The sequence below is a fragment of the Taudactylus pleione genome, unplaced genomic scaffold, assembly GCF_031769625.1.
Source record: "Taudactylus pleione unplaced genomic scaffold, aTauple2 ptg000290l, whole genome shotgun sequence".
Classification (NCBI taxonomy): Eukaryota; Metazoa; Chordata; class Amphibia; order Anura; family Myobatrachidae; genus Taudactylus; species Taudactylus pleione.
Window position 1 is genome coordinate 11,748,104 of NW_028284692.1, and position 17,862 is coordinate 11,765,965.

Here is a 17,862-nt window from a genome sequence, read left to right on the forward strand (position 1 = left end):
CGGCACATCCCAGGCAAGGTGCGGCCACTCTGGGTGCTGCGAGACTAGCATCCCTCTAGCTTTCAACCCTGCGTCTTTCCAGCATACACATTTGCGTTTCTTCAGATAACGCCCTTGCCTCTCCCCAGCACACGCCTGTGCATCTCTCCAGTTCACATTTCTTTGTCATTGTGCATAATTTATTGATTTTATAGTTTAACACATAATAAAAAATTTTCATGTATTCATTGACAGAGTCTCCATTCTTTACTGAATACTACTTTCACAGAGTCCACAAATTATTACTGATATGATTGATTATGTACTGTGCTACTGGTGCTCCTGATTAGCTACAGTCAGGTGCATAAATATTGGGACATTGACAGAATTTTCATATTTTGGCCTCTATTCACCACCACAATGGCTTTGAAATGAAACAAACAAGATATGCTTTAACTGCAGACTTTCAGATTCAATTTGAGGGTAATTACATCCAAATCAGGTGAACGGTGTAGGAATTACAACGGTTTCTATATATGCCTCCCACTTTTTAAGGGGCCAAAAGTAATGGGACTATCAACTCAAAAGCTATTTCATGGACAGATGTGGGCTATTCCCTCATTATTTCATTATCAATTAAGCAGGTAAAAGGTCTGGAGTTGATTCTAGGTCTGACATTTGCATTTAGAATCAGTTGCTGTCGACTCTCAATATGAGATCCAAAGAGCTGTCACTATCAGTGAAGCAAGCCATCATTAGGCTGAAAAATCAAAACAAATCCATCAGAGAGATGGCAAAAACATTAGGTGTGGCCAAATCAACTGTTTGGAACATTCTTAAAAAGAAAGAATGCACCGTAGAGTTCAGCAACACCAAAAGACCCGGAAGACCACGGAAAACAACTGTGGTGGATGACAGAAGAATTATTTCCCTGGTGAAGAAAAACCCCTTCACAACAGTTGGCCAAATCAAGAACACTCTCCAGAAGGTAGGTGTATATGTGTCAAAGCCAACAATCAAGAGAAGACTTCACAAAAGTGAATATAGAGGGTTCACCACAAGATATAAACCATTGGTGAGCCACAAAAACAGGAAGACCAGATTAGAGTTTGCCAAACAACATCTAAAAAAGCCATTACAGTTCTGGAACAACATCCTATGGACAGATGAGACAAAGATCAACTTGTACCAGAATGATGGGAAGAGAAGAGTATGGAGAAGGAAAGGAACTGCTCATAATCCAAAACATACCACCTCATCAGTGAAGCATGGTGGTGGTAGTGTCATGACGTGGGTATGTATGGCTGCCAATGGAACTGGTTCCCTTGTATTTATTGATGATGTGACTGCTGACAAAAGCAGCAGAATGAATTCTGAAGTGTTTTGGGCAATATTATATGCTCATATTCAGTCAAATGCTTCAGAACTCATTGGACGGCGCCTCACAGTGCAGACGGACAATGACCCGAAGAATACTGCAAAAGCAACCAAAGAGTTTTTTTAAGGCTAAAAAGTGGAATGTTATGCAATGGCCAAGTCAATCCCCTGACCTGAATCCGATTGAGCATGCATTTCACTTGATGAAGACAAAACTGAAGGGAAAATGCCCCAAGAACAAGCAGGAACTGAAGACATTTGCAGTAGAGGCCTGGCAGAGCATCACCAGGGATGACACCCAGCGTCTGATGATGTCTATGCGTTCCAGACTTCAGGCTGTAATTGCCTGCAAAGGATTTGCAACAAAGTATTAAAAAGTGAAAGTTAGATTTAGGATTGTTTAGTTTGTCCCATTACTTTTGGCCCCTTAAAAAGTGGGAGGCACATATAGAAACCGTTGTAATTCCTACACCGTTCACCTGATTTTGATGTAAGTACCCTCAAATTAAATCTGAAAGTCTGTAGTTAAAGCACATCTTGTTTGTTTCATTTCAAAGCCATTGTGGTGGTGAATAGAGGCCAAAATATGAATATTCTGTCAATGTCCCAATATTTATGCACCTGACTGTATATAACAGCTATACACATTTATATTTTATATTTAGCAGCTTTGAGGGGTTTGTTTAATAAGTGTCTGGTTGTAAAACCACACTTCTGATCGTGCTTATGCCTGATATTTAAAAGATCAGTGCTTTTACTAACAAGACATGACTAGTGAAAGCACTGCTGTTATAATTGTACGGACATAAACAGGAACAAAAGTGTTGGGTTTTAAAACCCGACACTTCATAAATAAACCCCTTGGAGAGAGATAAAGTGGAGAAGTTGTCCAAAGCAACCAATGAGCTTCTGTCATTTATCTAGCACAATATTTGAAATGACAGCTAAAGACTTGATACATCTAAATGAAAGTTTTATGTGCCCCTTTCACTTACATAGCAAGTAAAATTATTATTATTAACGATGTCTTTGGGGGAAATTTAATAAAGCTTGGAGAGAGATAAAATTGTGAGAGTTTAAGCACCAATCAGCTCCTGTCTGTCATTTTACAAACACAGGGGCCTATTCATCAACACTAAAATAATGTTTTTAAGGACTTTTTCCTTAATTAACGTTATGTTAGTATTCATGAACACACTTAGCACAGGAGATATCACTGATATCTCCTGTGCTAAGTACCCCTGCATTCATTTCCACATTCCAAATTATGTATTTTCGGAATTTGATGGTGTTACCTACTATATGCCACCTCAAAGTGGCGGATAGTAACACTTACCTGCTTCCAGCTGGGCAGGTCCCCCGGCGTCTCCCTCCGGCGTTCTGGTCTCTCCTCTGGCTTCGTCTGCTATGCAGTCATGTGTTCTCCCCAGCAGAACACAATAAAGTTTAGAAAAAAAAAAAAAGTTTTTTTTTTCTAAACAGTACTGTGCTCTGCTGGGAGAACATGTGACAGCATAGCAGACAGAGCCGCAGGCTGCTGCGCGGACAGGTAAGTGCTGAAAGGGGGGGAGGTGAGCGGAGGGGGGGGACACAAACTTACCACAGGTTTAGGTAGTGCTGCGCATGCGCTGGTTTTACAGATGTAACAGCGCATGCGCAGCACGAATTACAGCTGCGGTAAGTTAGAGTAGTGAGGGATAACTATCTATTTCCCGAAAAGCTGTCATCGCAAAAATGACAGCTTTTCGGAATAGATAGTTATATGGAGGAGTAATGATGAATTCCTCCGGTAATTAGGTAGAACTCCATGCGAGTTCTGAACCTAATTACCTCTAGAGAAATTTTAGGTATGATGAATAGGCCCCACAGCCTGTAAAGTAACAGCTAGGAACTGGTTGGTGCTTTCTCTCTCACAAGATTATCTCTCTCCAAGCTTTATTAAATCTCTCTCTTTGTAAATAGAGTACATTTACAGAATAAAATGTAAATAAAATAATAATAATAATAATTTTATATATATAGCGCTGTTCTCCAATAGGTCTCCAGATGCTTAAAGAGGGGTTTCCATTTTCAGATAACTTTGATTTATGATTCAAGCTTCTTCTATGCCAGACAGGGGAGGATTGGGAACTTAAAGTGGCCCTGGCAAAATATTAAAGTGGCCTCACATAGGTTGGAATAAATCAATTATAGGCAGTGCCCAACGCAAAAGTAGGAGGAGTTAGCAAATTGTTAGCATTAGTCACAATGGTAGTAAGCAAGGCCAATGCAACATGGCAGGCGGAGTTACAGCACCTGTAGGAGGATCCTGTAAGGATGGACATTGGAAACCTGCTATCAAATGGCTGCGCTTCCACCAACGAAACTAATCCTTACATCTACAGAATTAGATGGAAAACATTGTGATGGTATAGTATATAAATGTGCAAAAATTATGTTTGCACATGCGCAATAGCGACCCGTGCCCGTTAAAAAACTATATTCAGCTGTATTTTAACATAAAGTGACCAACACTTCCACACCATCCGATGGCGGCTATCATCAGAAAGCCGCCATGGAATGGAAAAAATACTACAATCACAAGAAAAACATTAATGGTGTTAAACCATCAAAATGTGATGTCCATCCCTAGTCCAAGTACAGTGCAGTGGGCTATAGCAGCCTTATTAGATTTTTTTTTCCTGTCAACACTGTCTGTCAGTCTCCTGTTGGCCTATATTCATGGGGGACCTGGAGCTGCAGCTCCACCCGCCCCATTGTTAATTTGGCCCGGTTGATGTATGGTGGCTTTTAGACAAGGGTCAAATTGTGACACTATTTAGGTAGGTGTCTTTAATGTTACAGCTGGCCTTTGCACACCACCAAAAAAAGAGTCTACTATGGGCACATGAGCATCAGAACTGGACCATGGAACAACGGAATAAGGTAGCCTGGTCTGATAAATCATGTTGTCTTTTACATCATGTGGAGGTCAGGGTGCATGTGCGTCATTTACCTCGGGTAGAGATAGCATAAAGATGCACTATGGGAAGAAGGCAAGCCGGAGGAGGCAGTGTGATGCTCTGGGCAATGTTCTACTAGGAAACCTTGGTTCCTGGCATTCATGTGGATGTTATTTACATGCAACCTACCTAAACATTGCTTCAGACCAAGTATACCCCATCATGGTAATTGTACTCTCTGATGGCAGTGACCTTTTTCAGCAAGATAATGCTCCCTGCCACACTGCAAAAGTGGTTCATGAATGATTTGAGGAACATGACAAAAAGTTCAAGGTCGATCTGGCCTCCAACTTGCCAAGATCTCAATCCGATCGAGAATCTGCGGGATGCTCTAGAAAGCAAGTCCGAGCAATGGAGGCCCCACCTCACAACTTGCAGGATGTAGAAGAATCTACTGCTAATATCTTGGTGCCAGATACCACAGGGCACCTTCAGAGGTCTTATGGAGTCCAGGCCTCGAAGGGTCAGAGCTGTTTTAGCAGCACAAGTGGGACCTACACAATATTAGTCAAGTGGTTTTAATATTATGGCTGATTGGGTGTATATGCCCTCACGCTTATTCAGCCTTCCTTTCTCTGTCAGGAATAATCAGACACAGATGTTGATGTATGTGGGAAAAAAAAAATTATTCCTGCAGTACTTCTAGCACAAATGCCCAGTATTTCTATGTATTTTCTCTCTGTGTTTTAGATTTCAGCAAAGCTCGTGGCATATGTCAGACGATAATGAACATAAAAGTGATACCTAGGTTTTTATTGGGTGTGGTACAGCAGAACTAGTCCCCTCAGATATCTAAGTACTATTTTTGTCTGATTATGTATAATTCAAAAGGTGTTCGTTCATTGCTTTTAAATAAAACCTAGCCTAGCACACACAGCAGTCTCTACCTCACCTTGCCGCATAATGCTTTAGAGAAACCATTTCATTTTGTTTATTTCTTTGTGCTAATTTTGAGAACCGCGTTAGAGAGGCATCTTGTTAGTATATTAAACAACCTAGGTATTTGAAGGCCCCATAGCAAAAGTTTGCAAGGGCCCCTATGTAACACCCAATGGTGAAATATATATGTAACATATGTAACTTTGACAAGAAAGATGAAAAGTGTATACAACACATTTAACTTTGACAAGGCAGATGCACTCCCCTCAGGTCTGGGCCCCATAGCAGCTGCACCCCTTGCACCTATGGTAGTTACATCAACAGTCATGGACGTATGTGTGAGGCTCAGCCAGAGCAGATTAACCGATCTAGTTCTGCAACATTGTGACCAGCTTCAGCATGAATATTTAAAGTCTTCAGACAAGAGTAAGTGGAGCTCGTCTTTAAAGAAAAACCAAAGTCTAATGCTCGGTACATACCAGACGATTCTATGGTACACATCAGAATGATGTAAAGAAGGACAGAGCGATCCATAGTTTCCGTCCTTCACTACCTTGCATGGTGCCACATGCAATATCGTCTGGTTGGCTGTGCAGCACGACTGACCGGAAGATATAGCTATCGACTACAGGAGTGCGTGCACTGGCCGTACACATTGAACGATCTGACAGAGATGTTGTTCCAAATTGGCCAGAAATTATATATCGGGCAGATATCACTCCAGTGTGTACTCAGCTTTATTTGCTGCATTGTGCTTAGTGTAGGGCATTTTATTTGCCATTTTTATTTTATTCCTCTCTGCAAGCAATGAGAAAACTTAGGGGGAACATGTCTGCCAACTCTGAGTGTACGTTATATTTTCTGTCCTTTCTAACTTGACCATACCATATTCCTCCCATAAATATTAGGTCACAAAATTCATTGCAACTAGGCCATGCTACTCTATAGTAGGGGTGAGCGGGTTCGGATTTCTGAAATCCGAACCCCCCCGAGCCCCCCCGATCCGAGTCCGATCCGAGTCAGGCTCGACTTTTCCCGCCTGACTCGGATTCAGAAATCGAGGCAAAACGTCATCATCCCGCCTTCCGAGTCTCGCGGGTTTTGGATCCTATATAAGGTACCCGCGTCGGCGCCATTTTCTCACTCGGCTGTGGACAGTGAAGAGGGAGGGTGGGAGTTAGGGCTGGCTGGGCTGTGTAGTGTAGTGTAGTGTAGTGTAGTGTAGTGCAGAGTAGTAATGTGCTGTGCTGTGCTGTGCTGCTGTTGTCCATAGGGGCTGTGTCCACTACTTCAAAGTCCATAGGGGCTGGCTGTGTTGTGCTGTGCTGCTGTTGTTAATAGGGGCTGTGTCCACTACTTCAAAGTCCATAGGGGCTGGCTGGACTGTGTTGTGCAGTCAGTTGTCCATAGGGGCTGTGTCCACTCCAAAGTCCTGTGCAGTGTCCCAGTCCTAAAGGGGTGCTGTAGTCTTGTCCAGGGGGTGCTCTGTTCGTCAGGGGTGCTCCCCCCAAGTGTTAAAAAAAATATTTTTTTTCTGTGTTTGTGAATTGTGTGCGCAGTAGCCGCACGTGCATCAACAAAGTAGTGCCAAGCGTGCGCCTGTGTCATAAGTAAAGGGCCGGCTGGCTTGACCGTTAAAGGGTGCTGTAACCCCCAAAGTACACTCCAAACCAAATAAAATTTTTTTTTCTGTGTTTGTGAATTGTGTGCGCAGTAGCCGCACGTGCATCATCAAAGTAGTGCCAAGCGTGCGCCTGTGTCATAAGTAAAGGGCCGGCTGGCTCATTTCTTAAAGGATGGTGTAACCCACAAAGTGCACTAGTCTCCAACAAAAATAAAAAATGATTTTCTGTGTTTGTGTGCGCCTTAGCCGCACATATATATCAATATAACATAAATGGAGGACCAAACTTTCTCGGATAAAAATAAAATAGGGAAAGATCAAGAACCACTTCCTCCTAGTGCTGAAGCTGCTGCCACTAGTCATGACATAGACGATAACATGCCATCAACGTCGTCTGCCAAGGCCGATGCCCAATGTCATAGTAGAGGGCACATACAATCCCAAATGACAAAGTTCAGGAAAATGACCTTGAAAAAAATATTTAAATCATCTGAAGAGAAACGTAAACTTGCCAATAAGCCATTTACGACACGGAGTGGCAAGGAACGGCTAAGGTCTTTCCCTATGTTCATGACTAGTGGTTCAGCTTCACATGATGATGGAAGCCCTCCTCCCGCTAAACAAATCAAACGAGTTAAGCTGGCAAAAGCACAGCGAAGAACTGTGCGTTCTAAGAAGATATCACAATTCCCCAAGGAGAGTCCAAGTGTGGTGGCGGCTGCGATGCCTGACCTTCCCAGCACTGGACGGGAAGAGGTGGCTCTTTCTACCATTTGCACGCCCCCTGCAAGTGCTGAAAGGAGCACCCACAGTCCACTTGCTGATATGCAAATTGAAGATGTCACTGTTGAAGTACAACAGGATGAGGATACTGGTGTAGCTGGCACTGAGGAGGAAGTTGGCGAGGAGGATTCTGATGGTGATGTGGTTTGTTTAAATCAGGCTCCGGGGGAGACAGTTGTTGTCCGTGGGATGAAAAAGCCCATCACGGTCATGCCTGGGCAGAAGACCAAACATTCCACCTCTTTGGTCTGGCAATATTTCTATCCAAATCCGGATAACTGTCTTGCCATATGTACCATATGTAAAGGTGAAATAAGTAGGGGTAGGGACGTTAACCACCTAGGAACATCCTCCCTTATACGGCACCTGCAGCGCGTTCATAAAAAGTTACTGTCAAGTTCAGAAACTTTGGCTCAGACCGTAAGCAGTCCAGGGTCACCTAAATCTCTTTTTCCTGTTTTATCCAAGGAATCGGTGGATGAGGAGGATGAGGACGACATCTTGCCTCCGTAGAACCAGTTTGTGCAGGGACACATTAATTGCCAGCTTGTTTTGTGGGGGCCCAAACGAACCAATCATTTCAGCCACAGTCATGTGGCAGACCCTGGCGCTGAAATGATTGGTTTGTTAAGTGTGCATGTCCTATTTATACAACATAAGGGTGGGTGGGAGGGCCCAAGGACAATTCCATCTTACACCTATTTTTTTTCTTTGCAGTATGTACTGTTTGGGGCCTAGTTTTTCAAACTGCCATCCTGTCTGCCACTGCAGTGTCACTCCTAGATGGGCCACGTGTTTGTGCCGCCCACTCGTGTCGCTTAGCATAGTCATCCAGCTACCTCGGTGCAACCTTTTGGCCATAAAAACAATATTGTGAGGTGTGAGGTATTCAGAATAGACTGGAAATGAAGGTTATTGAGGTTAATAATAGCATAGGAGCAGAAAAACCCACAAATTCTGTGATTTTAGCTGTTTTTATGCTTTTTTTCAAAAAAATACAGATCAAAACACAAAACCCAAAACCCAAAACACGGAAGGGTGGTTTTGGCAAAACCAATCCAGATCCAAAACACGAAGAAAGATCCAGATCCAAAACCAAAACACGAAAAGTGGCCGGTGCACACCCCTACTCTATAGTGTATTAAGAGGGGACAATCACCTTTCAAGATTGAGAGGGTAATTTTGGGCAGTGATAAACAAAGGGAAACAATGACATCTCTTCTGAACAGCGAGTTCTGGAAAAAAATAACTTGACACCATAATACAAATTAGGTAAAGTCATACAAAAGTCATAGCTAAACTAAAAATCCTATTAAGAATTTTGTAGATGCAAACCATTTAATACACAAAGCCTCTAATAAATCTAAACTGTTAAAGTGCATAGAGTTCATGAATGCCCCCATGTCTATAGTATCATATTTGTGCACTCACCAAAACCAAGGTTGCAATCTTGTAAAATCGTAAATCCGGAAATTTAACACTAAACCATACTTATCAAATCCCAAATTTCTGGGCGTCCGCTGGCCTCCCACAAAAGTAGATGATGCTCCCGCACCCATTCACTTACTAGTGGAGTGGGCAGGATGGGGAGAATGATGCCAGAAATTCCACGTCCGTGGGGAGCGGGCAGGGCCAATATGATAGGATTCTTGGCCCCATCCCTTTTTATTGGATGCGCAATTCACTGCATGTTGCCGTTCCCAAACTGTGCGCCTCGGAACACGTGCAGTGCTGCCTCAGGTTGGTGGTCCAGCAAAAAATCTAATTCTTTATGGTCAATGTAATGTAAATATGTGGACAAACAGAAGTGCAAACCTGTAACCCACTACATAAATTAACCTAAGGATGACAGGTAGCACAATTTACTTCACTACATTTTTTTCTAAATTTCTCAACAACAAACCTTTGGCCTAGGGGTGCTGTGAAAACAATGCTGATGCACTAGGGCGCCGTGATTCAAAAAAGTTTGGGAACCACTGCTTTAAGCGATAAAGCCTAATGCATAAAAAAAAAAAAAAAAAAAATCAGATCAGGCCCCATCAGCTGACACCTAAATCTCCTCTCCAGACTTCTGGAGAGGAGATGATAAAAGTCAGTAAGTATGCACTAAACCATAATCCTACTATTTTCAAACAAATATCCAAAATGAAGGATGCTAAAATGTTTCAGCAACTTCTAATGTTTATAGAAATAATGATTATATGCACCTTATTAGAGGTTTTGTGTACATATGTAGGTGGTAATGAAATGTGTTCATTTTGAGGTGTATGTTTTGTTATTTAATTTTCACTATTTCCCAATTTTTTTATGGTTTTAATTATTTACTCCATCAAGGGAGCACTTTTTATTTTTTCTAATTCTTCTTACTTTTTTTTTTATTACTATCAAATGTCTGTGTATTTCATAGTGCCCACCAGTGGTGGTTCCAGAGGTAGGACGGCAGCGCAGTTTAAAATTCAAAAAGGAGAGCAACACCAACTGCCACCCCAAACGCTGGTAAACTGCTCCTTTATTTGAATTTTGAACTGTGCTGTGGCCTCATCTCTGGAACCACCACTGGTGCCCACTGAACACCTGGTGTTTGCAGACTTAACGACCATATACTCACTAGTCAGGACAAAGAACACGCAGAATATTGCCTTAAATCTTGACTGTACCACCTTAAATAGGGACAGCTGGGAGATGTGGCCTATACAGAAGTATAAAGCACATATTTGAAGCAAAGTATTTTATATTATTAATCTAAATATTGACCAGTAAACTAGTGGCCATGCCCCTTTGTGCCACGCGAGCACAGAGTACAGTTAAAATTTTTATTTTACTTGCACCACTGCCAGTAGCACAGATTTGCCCTGTGTTGCTTATAAAAGAACATTTTACCTCAGCTATCACTGGAAAGAGTTGGTCTGTATTTTTGTTTTCAACAAAATGAACTACAGAAAGTTTAATTAGAAAGCAACGATTTTAGAAGTGCTGGCAGAAAGCACTGTGCGTGTCTTATTTAAAAAGAAGTCATATTAAAATGTGTTGATACTTTCAAGTGAAAATAACATATTTATTAACTTTGGCTGTAGATGGCCATCACATAGTCAGAAGTGCCGTGCTTACAGAAATGATTCAGTGTTATAAACATAGAGAGGTTCTGCACCCAGTCTCACGTACAAGGATAATAAATATATCATTATACCTTAATCCTGTCTACAGACATACCCAGCCCTCTTGAAATAAGATCATTACAAATGGGGCAAACATATCTGATGCAATGGAATGTTTAAATATAAAATATCCTTGTTTGTCTGAAAAAATTTAAACAGAAATCTTTAAAGGATAACATAAAACTAAATATTAAGCTATTGATGGAGTTCAACAAGTTACATCTATCAACTCGTCCCTTTAATCATGGGCATATTATGTACAGATATAATGGGAATGGCTGATTAGGACCAGGTAACATGGGGAGATGTACAGTAGTCCTGGGGTTGTCATCTCATCTGGTTACAGTAAGCCACAGTGTGTCCTTTACTATCCCTAAATGCAACATATTGGTACAGCACAGCTGTAAGGAACCAGCGGTATTCTCCTACTGCCACTTACCTTTCTTGGCTACTCTTACTGCTTTGGCTACAGTTATCCTTTAAATGGATTCCTTTTCAATAATGCCTTCCAACCTGCAGCTCAGCTGCCATTGTAAGGGAAAGGATCAAAAATCTCTCTTCAGCAAATCAAAATGTGGAATCTTCATATATTGTGTGGCATGGCCTTCTGGGGAGGGTGAAGCAAAAGCAAACAAAACAAAAAATTACCTGTCCTGCTGCAAAATACAATTTCACTCATACCTACATAGGACATTATGAAACTAAACAGATTTGCTACATCACATTAGCAGCTGCAACAAAGTTATTTGTGTAGTCATGTCTTTATGCATTACTATGCCAGTACGCAGACACCATTAGGCGTCCTGTTGGGTTGGGTACGGGATGCCGGCACTTGGGATCCTGGCGGTCAGAATCCTGACACCGGCTGACAGAGGAAGTGACAGGACGGGATGTAGTCATAATTCTGACAGGGTTAGGATACAGACACCTGTCGGTAAATATCCTAACCCTCTCCCTACCCCTAACACTCCCTGCTGCCTAAACCTAACCCTCCCCCCCAAGTGCCTAACCCTCCCCCTAGTGCAGGTTTGGCCAGCCTGCAGCTCTGCAGCTGTTGTGAAACATGCCCTGCCACAGTTTTAGCATTCCCTAATAGCAAAACTATGGCATGCTGGGACTTGTAGTTTCACAAAAGCTGAAGAGCCACAGGTTGGCCAAGCCCTAGTGCCTAACCCTAACTCTTACCCTAACCCTCCCCCTTACCCCACTACCTGGACTCCGGCGGTCAGGAAGCCGGTGCCGGAATTCTGAATGCCAGCATCCTGACAGCCGAGATTATGACTACATCCCATCCTGTCACTTCCTCCGAGACATGTACGCTAGTCACATGTGTGATTTTCTCAATTCTCTCAGCTCTGAGCCCAATTTCCAGGTGATCAGCTCTATGGTCATAAAATTTAGATACAAGTGTGGCCAGATCAGAGATGGTGCCATTAATGCGGACAGACAATCATAGATGAAACTTGATATTTGGCAATAGGGTGGACCCAGCTCTTACACCCAGTCTGCCGAGACATTTGATGTGTCCTGTTGCTATAGAGGAGGGCTGGGGCGTATTTATAATGGGTGCAGGGCGGCCCGCACCGCACACCTCGCACCATACTGGCCTAACTTCCCAATTCGGCCGGGAGCCTCCCGAAAATCGGGTGCCGCTCCTGGCCCCCTGGAAAAGCAGGCAAGCCTCCTGATCCCCGGCGACCCATCCAGCCTCCTCCCCGCAGTTACGCAATTCGTGCTGAATTGCATCATCGTGGCTCTGCCCCCTGCTTCACAATGCCATTAATATTGGCACTGTGAAGAGGGGGCGGGGCCACGGTGACGCGATCGCACAGTTACGCCCCATGCTCAGCTCTAATGATGTGTCGTTGCTGGGACACGCCCCCTTTTGCTGCAACAAGGCCCCCCCCCCATTGTGGAAGCCTCTCCAGACTCTCACATTGGCGCCTGTGTCAGCGCTATAAAAATGCCTGGAAAATGGCTGCCACGGCCATTTTCCCATCATTTTGCGCATGTGCAGAACAAGGAAAATGGCCACGTCGGCCATTTTCCCGGTGATCTGTGCATGCACTATAGACTCTGGGCACACTCTAGTGCCCAGAGTCTAACAGTGGTGCGCTTCGCTCAGTGCGCTGCCGGCTGCCGGACTGAGAGGAGGGGTCTTGTGACGGACACTGCACACTGGCCCCTTCCTCTCTTGAAATGCCCCTGGAGGGGGGCATATCCAAGCACAGTGGTGTGGGTCTTCCTGCTAAGGAAAGGGGGCACTGAGAATATTTTGTTTGCCTATTGGCTATTAACATTTTTCTTTCAATTGTGTTCGCAGGGCAAGGTTTTATTTTTAACTTCTTTTCATGGGCTTTCATATGATATATAATACAGCAGTCTGTTTCAATAATAATGAAAAAGAAAATAAAAAATGTTACTTTCTCCAAAAAATTTTTTAAGTGTAGAAAACCCCTCCCCCCACCATTGTGTGGATCTACTCGAATTTCGCATGGATACCCAGGGAATGCAGATACATGTATCTAGCTAGGCTGTTTTAGGAGAGTGCTGCGCCCTGCCCGGTTTCAAAAGGGCAGAATGTGCCCTGCCCTTTTGGTGGCGCCCCGCTAAAACAATCTGGTGGGCACCATCCCTATCCGCAGGCCGCACTATCCTGCGGGTGAGAAAAATTGCGGTGCTCATTCACATAGAGAGGAGAGCTTGGGGGAAGCCTGGCATGTCTGTACGTGCCAGGCACGCCCCCGTGAGTGATGAAAAGGTGGGTGTGTCTTAAAGGCATGCCCCCTTTTCTCATGGCCATGCCCCATTTTTGGACAAGAGAGTGCCCTTTCTAGGTTTGGCCCGGGCCTACAGTAAACACTAGTATTTCTACCACCTGTCTACATAAACTAGGCTCCATGAGATTAAATATCCAATCATGTTTTGCATTGGGACACTTTCAGTTATGCAGCACTAATTCAGCCATGCACATTTGTTACCAGCTTAAGCTATGGAGGACTTCAGCCCATTTGTCACTTAGTTGAATGATAAAGACTGATCAGGAAGAGCACATACATATACTGTGCAAAAGCACAAGCTAAGTATCACATAGTATGCTGGCAAAATGGAAGAGTCCCCTTAGGCCAAGCAAACAGACTGTGGCACCTCATAGCCCGATTCAGAAATGGGCACTAATGCCACCGCAGCTGCAAATTTGTGTGCAGCACATCTGCGAAAATATGCAAGTGGTGCAGCCACCAGGATTTGTATTAAGACTCCCACTGGCGGCTTCGCAAATCCAAGCGACTGCGTACAAGTATGCAGCATTGGTTGTAGATTAGTTGAATGGTCGTGGGAATGGATCCATGTACACTGTATGGGATCGCAGACGCAGGCTAGGACACATCACGGGAACAGTCGCAACAAGCCTGCGTGTGAGTCGACCTCCCCCCCTTGCCGTCCATAAATGGTCCCCGTCTGTCAATCACTTCGCAAATAAATCCTATCTATGAGCGCCAATGGTAATGAAAGAAACTTGACGCATGCGGTTTGCGACTCAGCCAGGGCCGGCCCTAGCCCAAATTTTTTGGTAAGTATATTTTTTGGCGCCCCCCCTATGAAGTGCCCCTTTTACAGTGCCACCGGTAGTGGTCCCCCCTGTGCAGTGCCCCTTGTGCCTCCAGTAGTATTCCCCTTATATAGTGCCCCCAGTAGTAGTCCCCCTATGCAGTGCCCCCAGTAGTGGTACCCCCTATGCAGTGCCCCTTTTACAGTGCCCCCGGTAGTGGTCCCCCCTGTGCAGTGCCCCTTGTGCCCCCAGTAGTATTCCCCTTATATAGTGCCCCAGTAGTACTCCCCCCCCTATGCAGTGCCCCCAGTAGTGGTACCCACTATGCAGTGCCCTTTATATAGTGCCCCCAGTAGTGGTCTCCCCCCCTTTCTTATTGCCCCTAGTAGTAATCCCCCCCTTGTAGTGCCCCCAGTAGTATTCCTCCCCCCTTGTAGTGCCCCCAGTAGTAATCCCCCCCTTGTAGTGCCCCCAGTAGTATTCCCCCCCTGAAGTGCCCCCAGTAGTATTACCCCCTGTAGTGCCCCAGTAGTATTACCCCCTGTAGTGTCCCCAGTAGTATTCCCCCCTGTAGTGTCCCCAGTAGTATTCCCCCCCTAGTAATCCCCCCTTGTAGTGCCCCCAGTAGTATTCCTCCCATAGTAATCCCCCCTTGTAGTGCCCCCCAGTAGTATTACCCCCTGTAGTGTCCCCAGTAGTATTCCCCCCCTAATAATCCCCCCTTGTAGTGCCCCCCAGTAGTATTACCCCCTGTAGTGTCCCCAGTAGAATTCCCCCCTAGTAATCCCCCCTTGTAGTGCCCCCCAGTAGTATTACCCCCTGTAGTGTCCCCAGTAGTATTCCCCCCCCTAGTAATCCCCCCAGTAGTATTACCCCCTGTAGTGCCCCCCAGTAGTATTCCCCCCCTAGTAATCCCCCCTTGTAGTGCCCCCCAGTAGTATTACCCCCTGTAGTGTCCCCAGTAGTATTCCACCTTCCCCCGCCCCCTGCAGTAGAGAAGTAATGAAAATTAAAAAAAAACCACTTACCTGAAACCAGCTCCTGCTCCTGGTCCCGCCGCCGATACCAGCTGATCCGTCTGCCAATTTGCATTATGGGAGTGACGTCACGTCATGACGTCACTCCCATTACCGACTCTGGCAGTGGGAGCAGCAGCCGATGAGAGTCTGTCTGACTCTCGTCAGCTGCTAAAGCAAACACACAGCTGCCGGCGCCGGCGGCTGTGTGTTTGTGCTGTGTAGCGCTGACCGAACTCCATCCGGTCAGCGCTACACACGTGGTGCAGCTGTGTCAAGGAGACACAGTCTGCACCGCGGCCCGCATAGTACGCAGCTGAGGCGCCCTTCACTATGTGGCGCCTTACGCAGCTGCGTACCATGCGTAACGGGAGAACCGGCCCTGGACTCAGCGCATGCGCAGATCACAGATAATCACTCAACTGCGTAAACATTGGCATTGCGTCCATCTGTGAATCCGGCCCTTAATCTGATTGGAAGATGACTGCACATACTGTATAGGCCAATAATGGTGATCTGTGGTCATTTACAGACTGCAATTACCACCATACCCAATAACTTCAGAGTCATCAGCTCAAATATTACACTTCAGTGGTGAATATTGGCAAACAGAATACATGAAACCATGGACTTAATGTAAGAGAATGCAGATGTATGGTGACTCCTGCACTGGGTTTGTTGCCTGAAGATTCATACACAAGGGCTGTTCAACATCCAACAGCAGTATATTGCCATATGTCCACCAGAACATAAACACAGCATCAATGGACCTCAGTAGTAATCCTGGGAAAAAATGCAGTAAAGGACATTGTTGTACCTTGATGTAGCTTTAGTCTAATTATCCATTCTTAATCAGTGCTACGGATATTAACAGCAAGGACTTCATGTCTATTGGTATTTTATTTATATATTATTTTTTCCATTCACTCTGAAGTCTATTACTCCATGCATGACTCCCACATTTTAAAACTGAAAATTGGAACAGAAACGCTGACCCACATTCTTGCATGCTGATAGGCCCTCAAAAATTGTTCAGTGCACCAACATCTGGACAATTACAAGGTATGCTCTGTGTTCACCTTTCAGTGAATGCTGTGCAGAGAAGCACAATGGTGCCAAAGTACAAAGCTTTGCAGGTACACACACTACAAGAGAAAGCTGGTGCAGACCCTTTATCCAATGAGAAACATTAATAACTAGAACAACTAGAGAACAATTAAATTAGTGCCATCATGTATGAATATAGCGACTCATTCACCATTTATTCTTATTCAGAGCTCCATAAATAATGTGTTTCTATGTTCTCGCTTATCTCTTAATTAGATTTCAGTCTAATTGCCTAATGATTGAAATCTAATTAGTTTACAATTTCACAAAATAGCAGACTGTATTATATAATCTCACACAACCAAAATGCAGTGATTGCAACAAGATTGTTACTATGGAGACGCAAGACATTGAGAAACTGCTCAACAGACAATTGAGTGTGTTCAGTACATATCTCTCGGCCTGCTTGTGCTTGTGTTGTATCTATTCTTGCTGATTAGCTCTTACCATTTTAGGAGCAATGGGCCTCATTCAGAGATGTACGCTAGTGCAAACGTATTAGTGAATTTTGCCACTTGGCAATTGCTAAAATATGCTAATGCATCAGCCGGCAGAATTTGTAATGAGACGCCCACCGGAGCCCTGGTAGCTGTCGGTAACTGCGTACACAAACGCAGCATTGGACGCAGATCCTCAAAACATTGACTCCTCGAGTGAGTCTATGGTCACTCAGAAAGGATGTGATAATTGACACATTGGAGCTTTGCTTGCATGCGCAATTGCTGGCTAGTACACGGCCGAGAAACAGCCCCGAGATGCCCACGTTTTAGACGGAACTTCATGTAACCATCCACAAAACATATCTTCCCATCAATCAGCCGCGAGTGAATCCTCACAGCGAGCGCAATTCATTCACATCACGTGTGCTATGCGGCTGCGACACATGCGCAAACCACCGATAATCGCTCAACTCCCAAAATGTGTATTTTTTAATTTGTAGATAAAAATAAAATAAAATGAGTAGAGGAGTAATCAAGCTAATGCCCATGGGGTAGAAATAATTCCGGAAAGGCAAATTCTGTAATACCCGTGTGCATATTTTTCAGACGATCATGCAGTTTACAAATCCATATATTTAAAGGTCTGAGAGATACAGTTGTATCATACACACACTAAAACTATGATAGCATTCCATCAGCAAATTTCCGGTCAGCCATGTAAAATTGCAATATATAATTTAAAAAAAAAAAAAAGTACCAACCAATCAACTCCTGTCATTTTTTCAAACAGAGCCTGTAAACTTACAGCTAGGAGCTGATTGGTTGGTACTTTATCCCTCTCCACAGCTTAGTACATCTACCCTTTTCAATAACAGGGCACTCACCAATCCAAAAGAGAGATAACCACCTCTTTTAAGGTCACCATAAATAATCACCAAACAGTAATGAAG

At 44.1% G+C, this 17,862-nt stretch overlaps 1 protein-coding gene across 6 annotated transcripts in view; it reads right to left on the bottom strand.

The window, feature by feature from the left end:
- The window catches only part of GAS7 (growth arrest specific 7), a 473,968-nt gene that overhangs the window by 357,907 nt on the left and 98,199 nt on the right, over positions 1–17,862 (bottom strand). Inside the window, exon 2 of one of the 6 annotated variants that reach the window (XM_088482668.1) lies at positions 11,239–11,406. The exons of the other annotated variants lie outside the window; for them this stretch is intronic. The gene's annotated coding sequence lies outside the window, so the exon portion shown is untranslated. The remainder of the gene's footprint in view (positions 1–11,238; positions 11,407–17,862) is intronic. 6 annotated transcript variants of the gene reach the window in all.